Raw genomic sequence first — 13,731 nt, 5'->3', positions numbered from 1 at the left:
GCTCGAAGCTCTGTCAGTGTGCTCGGAGCTTGGCCGAGTTGGCAGCTGGTGCTGGTTGGGAAAGCCAGCGGTGGCTTGGGCTGCTGCTGGGCTGTTTCTCTCTCTGTGTGTGTATATGTTGGTGGCTCTCTTACTCTTTCCTCCCTCCCTGTCTCTCACGCACTTCTTTGAAATTTTTACTTCTGAAAATTTTCTTGCTTGGTGAGTATTTTTTTTTCTTTCTTCTTCTCCTCCTCCAACTGTTTTCCCCCCTTTGCTCTTTTCAAATCCCAACAACAGATTACTCGGGAGTTACTTTTTTGGTGATGTTCTGTGGCTTTTTAAAAGGGACGAGTTCCTGATTTCTTTCGTGTTTTGGGGGTTGTTCGTTTGTTGTGCTTTCAGTGTGAGGTGTAGCAACTGAGTTTACCACCTTTTTTACTCTCCCAACACCCCACCTTTCAACTAATTTTTTCCTTTGCTTAACCCCTTTCTGTTTTCCCTTTGAAACAGTTAGCTCGGTTTTTATAGCCCCACCTTATGCCCTCCACCCACTCTATTTTTTACTCTTTTCTTCTTCAAATGTTTGACTCGTGTGTGTTCTTTTCTTTTGTCTTTTAACTCTTCAATATTTTCCCCTTTCTTTATTACTAACCTGTTTTTAGTTCTTGTGTCTGCCAAATTAAATAGCACTTTCTTGGCTTTGTTTTTTTTAAGAACTTGGATATGACTGAAATCTTTTCCTCTCTCTTTTTGAATGGTTCTTTGCAAACTGGATTTTGAAATGTTTTGTGCTGTCCATACTTTCCACCTGTTTTTAGTTTTGTGGTGAGTCTAGAGGGGGTAAAGAGACAGGAGGTACCGTGTGCCAGCAGGGATAGGCAGTAGAAGAGGAGCAGGTTTCCTCCCTGTATCTCAGAGCACCTCCGGTGTACTTTAAAACATCCCTTTCTGTATAAAAGAACCACCAAAATGAATAAAAGCAGCCACCCAACATGTGTTTGCATTAGCACTGAAGTGTGTCTAATGCAGGTGTGTTGGTTTCTTCATGAAATACATTGTGTGACTGTTCTGTCTGATACCTGTCAGGTTGACTGATGGTAGCAATTGAGTCTGTTATTTGTAGAGCAGCCCTGACATGGTGCACTCCTTCCCCCCTCCCCTGCCACCATTCAAATAATTTAAATTTTAAAACGGAACCTCTTAAGTGTTCCTAAGTCACAATTGCCCCTTTGCCACCAGGTAGTCTCTGAATAATCCAGTCCCAGACATGTTAAATTGGATTTATAGGGCTGAGGGTTAAGACCTGAATAGCAAACAAACTTTTAACATGTACTGCATAGGAAGCTGCATTACCAGGTTAGGCTTCTTGTCCACCTAGCTCAGTATTGTTTATGACTAGAAGCAGCTCTTCAGCAGAAGTATTTTTCCAATTACTTGATATTGTTTTTTTGTTTTGTTTTGTTTTTTGGTTGGAGGTGCCAGGGGTTGTCTGGCTTTTGCTCTTCCATTAGCTTATAGTTCCTCCCCATATCCCGCTGTACTGCTCGATTTTAGTCTGATAGGAAAGGTTTCTGCACATAGTACTATTTTGAGGTTCCAGTACACAAAATGCACTGTAATGGTCTGAATTCTCCATCATCTTAAGAACCTTGAGTGGGCTAAGGAATGGTGCAGCCGAGAGTCTGTGAATTTGCCTAAGGCTGTGCAGTGAACTGAGCTGAAAACGGAACCTTGCCCTCTTGCATCTAAATCAAACGTTGTAGTGGTTATTGCCCTGTTCTCTCAATGAGGAAGTTTCATCTTGCTCCTCAGAAACATGTCATACTTAATTCAAAATGTACCATACATATACTGTAGTGTGTACCTATGCAGGCAAGTACATGGTACACACTGAAATGTGGGAACTTAATATCAACATGCAATTGATTGCACTGAAGCAGAATATGCCCATTCAGCACATAAATGTTTGTTCCAAGGTACCAACTGAGAGCTGTGTTTCTCAGTCACATCTCACACTCTAGCCCCTCAACAGTGCTGCAAAAATCGGGCACAGTTTGAACAAATAGGATTCAAGATAATCCTGGCATATGCAGAATAGTTCAAATAGCAAAAAAACTGATAGAAGTAAACAATCCAAGGTTGCAAGTACCGCCTTCAAGTTTTTTCCCATCTTTGCAAAACCTCAGTTTCTTCAAGTGCTTTTCTTGAATGGGCTACATTGAAACTTCCCTTTACTTTCCTAGTTCTCAAGCATTCTCTTTCATAAAGGGACTTCTAATTGATATGTCACCTGATGTACCATAAACATACCAAGAACATTCCAAAAAGAGTCAATAATAAAGATAAATTGAGAACGTAATTGACATGGTGGTCTCTCAAACAAAACAAATCAAGTGTACATGAAACTGTTGGCGTTGAACAGACAGCCTTAAGAGCCAGGTTTTTGTTCTTTTTGCCCACTCTGCAAACTGGTTCAATGGAACTAAATCTCTACATCATAGCTGAACAGATTTGCAAGTTGGGATGAATAGAAGATGCTAGACTGATAGCTTTCTAGGTTAAAAGTATTGATGCCACAGTTCTGTTCAGTTCAGCTTTTTCCGACTAGTTGCTATTGCTGCTTCTTTCTTACAATAAGGGTTCTCCCCCCTTTTCTGAAAGTGCTTTGTATGTTTACTTTCATGGTATGTTCATTAAATCGCATTCACAGGACACAAGGCAGTGAAATCTCAAGACTTGGTGTCCCATTCATTTCCGGGATAGGGGGAGAGACAAGCACATGTCACACTGAGGATTTAGCTAGTTCATGACTGTGAAGATGTGCTTGTCAGATGCACAGAACTAAAATCTTTCTTGGCTGGGTTTTGTTAGTACTTCTCTTTTTAATTTTGAAAACCTCAAAAGAGAATATGTCTACCAGCAAAGGAATTTATGTTGCATAAAGAAGAATCTAGACAACATTGAATAATGAAGCAAGAATAGAGCTCTTTAGAGTGTCTTAAAAGCTACCCACTTTCAATAGTGGCTTGTCACTGGTATTATTCACATTTATAGGTGTGTTTTGTTAAGAAAGAAATTGGGCTTGCATTGAATGAGGTGTCTCCTCAAGAGGCGCACATTGTATACTAATATTCCTTGGCACCCTAGCAGAATGCCAGTGCAGGATGCATGTGGGTTCTGACTGTCAAGATAAAGTTGTAGATGGATTTCAGGGGAATAGCAAAACAAAGCAAGTGAGTCTCATAAGGACTACTTGCTTCTTCTGAAAAGGCAGATAACAGCAATTTTGGAGGGATGTTTTATCTTGTATAGTGCTTGCAGCCCGGAAGACTTGTTACAAATAGCAAATGTGTCAGGAAGGGTAATGAGAACTTGTATGGCAGGGGAAAGTATGATAGGGCATAAAAAGAAAGAGTAGGGATTTGGAGGGGGAGATGGCAAGAGAGATTAGCAAATGAGAACATTATCAAATAGACTGGTGACTGGAGGTGGCTAGGACTGTGTGTGTGTGTGTGTACGCATGTGTGTTGGCATTTATCAAATCAAACTTTAGCTGCAGGCTTCCGGTTTACATAAAGTTGAAGGGAAAGTTAACACTGCTGATAAAGATCAGGGTTTTTTTCAGAAAGGAGAAAATGATGTACCTCAGTCCTTCAATGAAAATAAACACTACACAGAGCCAAGAGCAAGACTTCAAACCAGGCAATTACAAATTCATTTGATCAAGAACCAGAACATTTTGATTAATTATGATGGCTGTATGTCGTAATGATAACAGATGCATGTAGAAATGTTAGGCGTTCAGCTAAATGCAAAGTTTAAGCCAAAGGAAATCAGTAAATTCACTTCCTTCTTGATAGCCAAGATCTTGTGAAACTAACAAAAGGTCCTGTGATATTTATCTACTTTATGGAAGCCTTTTGCAATCTCGTGGTCTCCAGAAGTATTGGGCTGCAATTCCCATAATCCCGAGCTGACTATCTGGGATTACAGGAGTGGTAGTCAAAATCATGGAAGAGACTTAAGTTGGCAAAAACAGCTTTACAGTATTCAAAAGTATACCAGATACTGTTCATTAATCATTGTAACTCCCATGAAAGGTAAATTTGCCAGTCAGTTCTGGATTCTGGGATGCAAAAAGGAAGTTCTTTCATAACTAAAACAGGTCTGAAAAGCCAATATTAAATTCCAGAGGCAAATTGTGCCCCTGAAGGTTCTGTGGGTATGATCTACCATTTTGAGGTGAACTTTTGGTGGGGATGGAGGATGTGTACGAGGGTATACTCTTCTACCTCTGTTGTAGGTAGAGGGTGGGATAGAAGAGAGTTGAGAGGAATATATTTGAGGACAATGCAAAAACAGACAGCTTTTCTCCTGATTGTGGCTATTGGATAACAGTAATTTTGAATCTTGGCTAATATGGAATGAAACCGCGATTAACAACCATTATCAACAGTAGTCTCAGTATATAATCCTCAGTTTTGGTTAATGCCAGTTGGAGTATTTTACATGGATAGAGAGTGTGGTTAGAAAGAAGGAAGCACATAATTATGTAGCATTTCCTGATTCTTCATAATTGGTAAGCCTCATTCCATTGGTCCTGATCTTCATTTGATTAATGGTCAACACGAAGTTTCAGCTATGTGTTTCAGCTCAAAGTCAACGTGGGCTCTGGCATCTGCATTTTCATCCCCAAGAATCAGCTTGAAGTGTGCAGGAAAATATTCTGTAACATAAAATCTCAAGAGAAATTGTATTTCAGGTGTAATTACAAACTATTTGTCTGTGGGGTTGAGTCTTGTTGGGGATATGGCAGCAACAAAAATTAGTATGAGGGACTTGGGAAGGATTTGGTGATAGAAAGGGTGCATTTAACAAGCAAAACATTGGAAAGAGAGGGTGGAAGAGTAGCAAAGTCTAAAATAATGAGCTGAATAGATGTAGCTTTTGCATATATTGCCATAGCAAATGCTTTTTAAATTCATAAAACTTTACTAGGCAAGAGTGTCTTGGGTTAATAACAAGCGATTTTCTTCTAACCCATAAAGCTGTAATGAGGTAGTTAAAATGTAATCCTAAACCTACACTTTTCATACCTATATTTATAGGAGTAGGTTAATCTGTAGAATTCATGCTGATCTGGATAATCTGAACATAGCAAAATTGTAGAGAGAAGCTTTTAGGGAGACGCTGAAAGGCAATAGGCACAGAGATTTTTTTTCCCCAGAACTAAGGCATGTAACTTTTTTTTATTTTTGCAAAGATGCCTGAGGCTGTTGCATTTTAAGAAGACAACGCTTTTGTTTTCAGGCTGGCCTAGAAAAATGCCAGGGATGAATTCAAAGCAAAGGTTTTCAGAAGTTGTCATCTGTGATTAAGCTGATCTATGTTGCATAAGAACACATTTTCATTTGGTTAGGTTAGTTTGCTCTACTCATTTTCTTTCCCCCACTTACTTAGCATGCTTTTGAGTTCAAATTGAAAAGTTGTCGCAAGCCTCAAGATTGAAGTGTGTATTTTAATTACAAGGGCATATTTCCACCTGCTGAATCTATTAAGGAAACCTAATTCCGGCTGCTTTTGCAGAAGACCAAATGAGGGTGACTTGTGAGGAGCAACATTTTAGCATTGTAGAGCTTTGGCAAAAGGAAGTGGGATTAGTTTTACAGATGGGATGCCCATGGGCAAGCTAATTCGTATGAGCAAAGGAGAAGAAAATAGATTAGTGGAAATTTTCTAAATTAATGCTCCAATTTTTTTCAGAGTTTAAGTCTGCCTGTTTCTGTAGTCTATTTATAGCATATTGAATTATGTGAGTGCTGCAAACTGTCCTGAAACTGTTTTCCAGTGCAGCCTTGGTAATATTATTTTCATTTGTTTTAAGTCTGCTTTGAAGAGCTGATTCACACATGCACAGACATCATGTGTTAGCTTTCCATGTGATGTGCAGTCAATATGTCATCACCCTCCACTCTGAAAAGTAGTGTATGAGATTCGGCACTATGAAAGTTCTTGCTGTGTTTGTTCTGCTATCATATTTGCTATTTTGTAGAAGTAATCTGTTACTTAATGTAGCTACAAATTGATGAACATTTATGTACTGAAGAAATGGCTTTTTTATTTTTATTCTGATACTCTTGCATCCCGTTAAGAATGTCTTTCCTCAAAATACAAGGATTGAATATCTGACCTTTCAACATGGATGTAAAATTCTTGTTACGGTTGGTGTTTAGCAATCAGGATTCTCAATAATTATTTATTTAAAATATTTACACCCCGCCGTTTTCGTCAAGAGAACTCAAGGCAGCTTACAATATTAAAACAAACGATATAAAAACTGGAAAGGGAAAAGAAAGTCCAAAACAAAGAGCGAAGCCCCTCTTTTAGCCACCTAGAAAAAGCCAGCTGAACAGAAATATCTTTGCCTGCTTGTGGAATGACACCAGAGAGGGGGCCAGGCTGACCTCCCATGGAAGTGAGTTCTACACCTTCTGACAGAGAAGGCCCATTTCTTCTGTCAGGATTCTGTGGCAGGCAAAAACATAACATCTATAGGGGTGGAATGCAACAGCAAAAATAGGATCCATAAGAATTGCACAAATTAAGGATTTAATTAATCCAGTTTCCTGTGAATAAACTCCATTTTAGGACTTCTATGTACAGATGCATAGGATTCAACTGTAAGATATCCAGATAAATAAGGTGTTTTTTTTTCTCCTACCTAAAAAATATGTCTGACTGCTTTACATCATGCATTGTTGGTTGGTGATTATTTGCTTTTTGTTCCACCAGATATGCTCACTAATATTATACAGTTCCACTACATTACCAAACAAGTTGTTAAATCTGGGCCTTTGTTTAGACTAGTGGTTCCCAACCTTGGGGATGAGTCGGTTGAGGTAAATCAAATGGTTCCGTATTTATTGCAACATCAACTCCAACAGGGTTCACCCCTAAAAAGGGGTTCAAAGATTCTGGTAACATATTGCTCGGCTTTAACGGGATCCGTAAACCATTTATAAAAGAGTTTGTCGTCTCTGGGTTCCAAGGTCCTGTTAATAACGGCACAGTCCCCTGCCCAGGGTCCAGTTCTTCGTCCAGAGATATCAGCGGTAAAGTGTCTTCATCCCCGCTTCACTCACCCCAGGACGACCCGTCTCCTCCTTCGACTCCCCAGGGGCTGGGTAACCCCCCAGCTTCCTCAATTCGGCTATATGCCATTGTCTTTTCCTTTCTAGCTCACGGGCTACAGCTTCCCTTTCTTCCCGGAGCTTCCTTCTCCACTCCTTGGCCTTGGTCTCACCCCAGTACGAAGGGCAAGGCTTCAGCCCAAGCTGACGGCGTTTCTCTGCCTCTTCATGGGGGACACGGACCTGCTCCCATTTGTGGGTCCAGGGATCCTCCATCCAGATCCACTCCCATCCCCCCGGTATCTCCGCCGGCTTACCTCTTATATCTCCCGCCGCTGCCTCAATCTCCTCCCTCCGTCTTCCCGCCAAAGATTCCCCGGGTTCCGGGGTAAGGGTTAACCCTTTCATAGTCGCCTCCAAATCTACCGTATCTACCCCCTTATTTAAGGTAAGGGGTTCGGCGACTTCTTGCTCCCAGTCTGGGGTCTCCACGCCTTTCTCTTCCCGACGCGTTGGGGACGGAGGTGGGGATGTCTGCGTGTGAAGGGTTTTCTTTGAGAGCGACGGCACTCCCACTAAGGCCTCCATTTTGGGGGCCTCACAGGTCCCCGGATGTTCTTGGACTACAACTCTGAGAAATCCTGATCAGTATAACTAGTGGTGAAGGCTTCTGGGAGTTTAAAAGTCTAAGAACCACTGGTCTTCAATGAGATATCAAAGTTTTCATGGCAGATGCAGATTTATACAGTCTGCTTATTCAGGCATTTTTGAAAATGAGTTGATTCTGTTCTTTGTTTTTAATAATAATAAAAATAATAATAAACTAGGTTATTTTTTTAAAAAAATCTGCAACATGCAAGGAGAAGGTGATTATAGTATTGTCATTGTATTTTAAAGTAGAGATGACAGACTTCAGGGTCCTGGGATCTATGTGCGACACTGCTGGCCTACGTAAAGAGAGAGAACTGAATAGAACTAGTAATGTAGTCTCATAGTTTATAAAGTAATGTTAGCACAGGCATTCATGTTTCTGATCCATTTACATCCTTGCTGATGCAGTGGGCCAAATAATTGTTCATTTTTACCATTATCATATGGATAATGGTAAAAATGAACAATTTTTGTTAATGGCTCTGCCTCTGCTAGTATACCACTTCTTTGCTAGGGACTCCTATGTAATAAAAAAGAAAACTTTGTCATTGGCTGTTGCACATTATGATAGCAAAGTGACTGGACCCATCCCAGATCAAAGGACATATCAATATTTCCTACTGCTGTGTTTCCCCAAAAATAAGATAGGGTCTTATATTAATTTTTGCTCCAAAAAAAAGCATTAGGGCTTATTTTCAGGGGATGCTTTATTTTACAGTCATGTCATCTTCTGGTTGGTTGTTGTGGGTTATTCAGGCTCTTTGGCCATGTTCTGAAGGTTGTTTTTCCTAATATTTCGCAAGTCTCCTTGGCCGGCATCTTCAGAGGACAGGAGCAGCACATCTTCTGGTTGCTGCACAATGCTGCACAATGGTGGAGGGTGGGGTTTCACTTAACTAGGTCTTATTTTGGGGGTAGGGCTTATATTTCGAGCATCCTGAAAAATCATACTACGGCTTATTTTCAGGTTAGGTCTTATTTTTGGGGAGACGGGGTAATAGTGGTGAAATGAATGTGTATATTGGAAAGAAATTTGTAAAACTCAATAAAAATAGACCAGAACAAAAAAGGAAAGGGCTGGTGTGGTCCTAAAGATTATACAAATGCAAGAGTAGATAATACCTTTTATTGGCCCACTAAAAAATTAAACAAATAGCAAGCTTTCATGGATGAAATTCACTTCCTCAAGCTCTAAGCAAGCTTCCTTTTTGGATGGTGCAACAAAATTGTCCAGAAATTGATGTTGCATATCTGGGAGAGCTGATCAGTTCATCTTGTGAGGCTGAACCTCCACCATCTCTCTAGCAAGTTTTGGAATGTTTACATGACAACTAAGGTAGCACAAGAAAGTGCACAGTTTTTAAAAATGGTTGTTGCTAACAGCATTCTCTTGCCCTTTAAATAGCCCAGTTTTTATCCTTGATGTTCTTTACATCATGGCAAAGTTTAAATATTTAGAAGGTTAGTTTTCTTGTTGAAATATCACTATAAATTGTTTGTTCACTTAACTGAAAGTAATTCATATTGAGTAAAGTACTTCATCTAGAGAAAGGGGTGTTGACTTCTGAGAAAGTGTGCATAGGAGGGGATCTAATATTTCAAGGTTAGTCATTCTTTGTTCCTTGTCAGAAGCACCACTGGATAATTGTAAAGGATTTTAATTGCAACAAATTTGGCTGGTCAAAAAGATGACGGGAATCAAAGTTCCCATGCATTTCCATGTGGAGGCACAGCTGCAAAGACTGCCAAGAACAAATAGCTTCCTTATTAATTTTAGGAACCCACTTACCTAGTTCCTTGTTAAAAATGACCTTCTTGATAAAAAATCTAATGAACCTCAGTAGCTGCCATTTCCGTTGAAAATCACTCCCAGACCCATCAGATCCAATGCTTAAGCTCTTGTTAAATTGAAAACATACTAATTATGCATACTAAGAACCTACTCTTTCTCCACCAGGAAGCAAACGACAATGGTAAGTGAAAACTGAATTTCACTTACCAAGTCTTTGTTTTTAGAGTATAGCACAAACATCCAATGAGAGGCAACCTTGGAGTTGCACAGCCTGCCCTGGACACAGACTTCACAACTTAACATTCCTGGTATGAGCAGCCTATTCACTACTGATATGAAAAATATACTCTCCTTACAATGCCCATTTTATGATTGTTACTAAGGCAGGATTGAAAGGGTATATTAAAAATGTATACATTCCTCTTGCCTGGTTCTTTGTTTGTTAAAAAAATGTTGCTCTGTATTCAAAAGAAATAAAAGCAACTTAGCTAACAATAACAAAATCTAAACAATTCAAAATGGTTTAAAAGATTTCCATCAAAATAGAATGAAAGTAGTGCAAGTTTTTGTGTGATCCAGTTTTACAGAAGATCGCGTAGGTACAGGAAATCTTTCAAAATATTCTAAGGCTCCCATCATCAGCACACTTATTTAGGACAAAGCATCATTTGGTTCACGTGACTTCCTTCTGAGTGTGCCAGTATCAGAGATATGATGTAAACATCTATTGGAAAATTACCTTAAACTTGTTTGAATAGTCTCAGAGGACAAGGTGGCCTTCTTTGCTAGCAAAGAATTACAGAACAACATTGAAAAAAAATGTTTGCTTTGAAACCCTGGGAAAAAGTCTGATGGTTTTGGATTGCCATGCTTCTAACAAGAACTGCCTGTAGTGCCCAAGATGTACTCTTGACTCATTGTACTATATTTTCTTAATATATAGTAGTGCGTTCAGAAATGCTGACTGCCAGCAAGGTATTCTGTTTCTCTCAACTACCTTTTAGCATTTGTGACCACAGTTTTTATGGCAATAATCTAAGTAGCTCAAGTTACACACAGCTGAAATAACTATCAGCTTGTTGCTTTGATTTTTTTTTAAATTAGAAGAATCAGAGGAAGCCTTTGTATCTTTTTTTATTAATCAGCCAGTCTTTCTGTGTCTGCTATGCCTGTGTGCACACTTACATATTTAATTTCATGAAAAGGAAAATGGCAAGCCGCAGAACCAGCCTAAATCAAGGAGAAAGGGGTATTTACTGGATATTCTTCACATCTCTTTTGTGTTTGCTAATAGATGATGGCTACTCCTTGTTCTTTTCAGCACTACAGCCTTGTGCAGAGATTTGAGTAATCCACATGCAACTGTGAAGATCTGAAGAGAAAATGCAACCACATTCACATGGATGGGATTATATGGTTCTATACAGTTAGGAACCTTGGCTTATCAGGATTTCCTAGCTAGAGGGATCATTGTAGCAACATGAACCTGAATGTTGTTATAATTTCCCTTCAGATTTTACCAATAAATACAGGAATGCTGCTGCTAAAGGGGGCAAGACCATAGAATGTGTCCCCATTCCTCTTTATAAATACAATTACCTAAATATTCAAATTCAGCTGACAATTCAGAAAATACAATGGGAGTTTCATGGGCTTAGATAATCCACTAGAGCCATAAAAATTCAGTTTTTTTCCTGGCCTATTATTCTGGAAATACTTATTTGCAAAGTTTTTTTTATCAGCATGTTGAGTTTAAACGTAGATGTTCTATGTTCCTTGGTAGAATTTTATTTCTAACCCATCTTTGTTTTGGAAAGTTGTACCCTTCTTTTTCTGTAACACTTGTGAAACTGCTATTTAGGAAACTGAAGAAAGTTTAAAGTTCTTTGAGGATGGTGGGGGAGAGAGATACTGAAAGACGAGAGGGCACGTTTTAACCCCTGAGTGAGTATAGAATCTGATACTAGAAACTTAATTGGCATATGCTGATGCTAGGGGATATTCAAAACTAGCTAGGCCATGATACTGCTGCAGCATATGAATATTATGTCAGGTGATAATTAGGTTACTGAGAGACAGAAAAGCTCCTCATAACTAGTAAAGGGTATGAGACCTCCACTCATGGAGACACCTTGTATTATTTTCTGTAAATAGTGGCATGGTTGTGGCAATCTGGGTACAATGAATATCCTTGGGGGTGAAAGCACCAAAGACATAACTTTTGCTGTTTATTACAAGGAGGAAAAAAAGCTCATGTGCTAGCTTGAGGAAGTGGTTCTTTCTGAGGCCCGTGTGGAGATTCTAAGGATTAAATTTCAGAATCGTCTACTTGCAAAGCACATCTTCTGCTATAAAGCCGTGATCTTTCCTTCAAGTTTTGCACCCACTGTTGTAAGCAGCACAATATTGTGTTAATGTCCAGATGTCATTACGCTTCACATTTTCCCCTAGCAATGCCCAAGGATGTTGAACAAAAAGTGGGGAAACAGTGAGAGCACAAAGAATATCCCACAGGTTAGAAGGAGGAAAGTGGTTTGGCAGGCCTGTGTTTCTCATAGCATTCAAATCTGCCTTATATCCCAGGATGTAGAACTTCCAGAGAACATGCATTTTTGCTGCCACTCTTCTTGGTTAAAAGAAAGAAACCAGGCTAACAAATACTGTACTGTAAATCTTCTAATGAACATGAGCTTTCAAAAGCAAATGAAACTTTGCTAACTGGAGTCTTGATTCCAGTACTTGGCTCATATAGTAGCACAGTTAGTTGCACACGTCTCCTGCAAGATGGATTTATCTAGCTATGTGTGTTTTCTTCATTGTACTTTAATGATGCACTTTCTAGTAACAGTAGAGAATTCTGGGGGCCTCCTTGTGTGTGTCTCCAGCCCTCTCTTCTCCTTAGCCCTTCATTCCTGAGCAAAAGCCAGGTATGAAAATGGTTCTTTGCTTAAATCGTTATGTCATTAAAAGAAGATAAATTTTTGGAGGATTCATTTTCACACACTGTATATTTGGTTAGAAAGTATGTGGCTACAAGAAGCAGCCTGAAACCATTCAAATGTATTCAAAAAATTCAGCACCTTCCAAAATCTATAAGTTTATTAATCTCCTCCCTTCCTATAACTATCATCATGCTAGGTAAAGGTAAAGGTTCCCCTTGACAATTTTTGTCCAGTCGTGTCCGACTCTAGGGGGTGGCGCTCATCCCACTCTTCAAGCCATAGAGCCAGCGTTTGTCCGAAGACAATCTTTCCGTGGTCACATGGCCAGTGTGATTTAGACACGGAACGCTGTTTACCTTCCCACCGAGATGGTACCTATTTATCTACTCGCATTTGCATGCTTTCGAACCGCTAGGTTGGCGGGAGCTGGGACAGGCGACGGGTGCTCATTCCGTCTCGTGGATTCGAACTTACAACTGCTGGTCTTCTGACCCTGCAGCACAGGCTTCTGCGGTTTAGCCCACAGCGCCACCACGTCCCCCTCATCATGCTACATTATATTTAATCATAGTTTTGCTTGAGAAGTCCTTGGTCCAGCTTTGCAGGCTTGTATCACTGTTTCAAGAAGGGGGGTGAAGGAGATCCTTTGAACTGAAGGTATTGATTGCTTGGGCATCAACCATAGAAATTTCAAAACAAGAATATTAGTGCTATCCCACACTGCTTCAGACTACAGTATACAATATACATTTTAGTAGGTTTGTGCGTATACATGTTTGCATGACTATGTTTCAGATAGAGAGCACCAGATAGGTAAGCTTACTATAGAGATCCACCAGATAGGTAAGCTGGATAGCTCATTGGTTTAAGTGTCTGATTCCTAGACACTTAAACCAATGTCTCCTAGACAAGGGCTGGACTCAGTGATCCATAGGGATCCTTACAGTTCCTCAGTTGTAAGATGATGATTATAAAGATAACACTTAACCAGATCTCTCTTTTTTTAACCTTATTTATCCTAGTAAGAATCATAATACTTAAGCACATGTAGTTAAAACCTGTGCCAGAGAGGCCATAAAGGGAGACACCAGAAGCATACAAACAGAAGCAGTAGAAATCCTTCAGTGGTGTGATACACTAAAATATAATGAATGTGCACAATGGTTTTCAAATCCACTTCAGGCCATGGTATTGCATCCTAATGTGTGGCCAGTTGCAAAGGATAATGTCATGG

At 39.7% G+C, this 13,731-nt stretch overlaps 1 protein-coding gene across 4 annotated transcripts in view; it reads left to right on the top strand.

Annotated features, from left to right (window-relative positions):
* The first annotated feature begins 17 nt into the window (after positions 1-17).
* Positions 18-13,731, top strand: part of RALY (RALY heterogeneous nuclear ribonucleoprotein) — a 283,434-nt gene continuing 269,720 nt past the window's right edge. For 2 of the 4 annotated variants that reach the window (XM_072997020.2, XM_072997018.2), the window contains exon 1: positions 18-201. The gene's annotated coding sequence lies outside the window, so the exon portion shown is untranslated. Of the gene's footprint in view, positions 202-3,607; positions 3,685-13,731 lie in introns of all 4 variants that reach the window. The other 2 variants (XM_078393244.1, XM_078393243.1) reach the window with 2 other exon arrangements.

This window comes from Pogona vitticeps, chromosome 4 (assembly GCF_051106095.1).
Source record: "Pogona vitticeps strain Pit_001003342236 chromosome 4, PviZW2.1, whole genome shotgun sequence".
NCBI classification, from domain to species: Eukaryota; Metazoa; Chordata; class Lepidosauria; order Squamata; family Agamidae; genus Pogona; species Pogona vitticeps.
The sequence above is the reverse complement of the archived record's forward strand: the minus strand, read 5'-3'. Positions and strand labels throughout refer to the sequence as shown.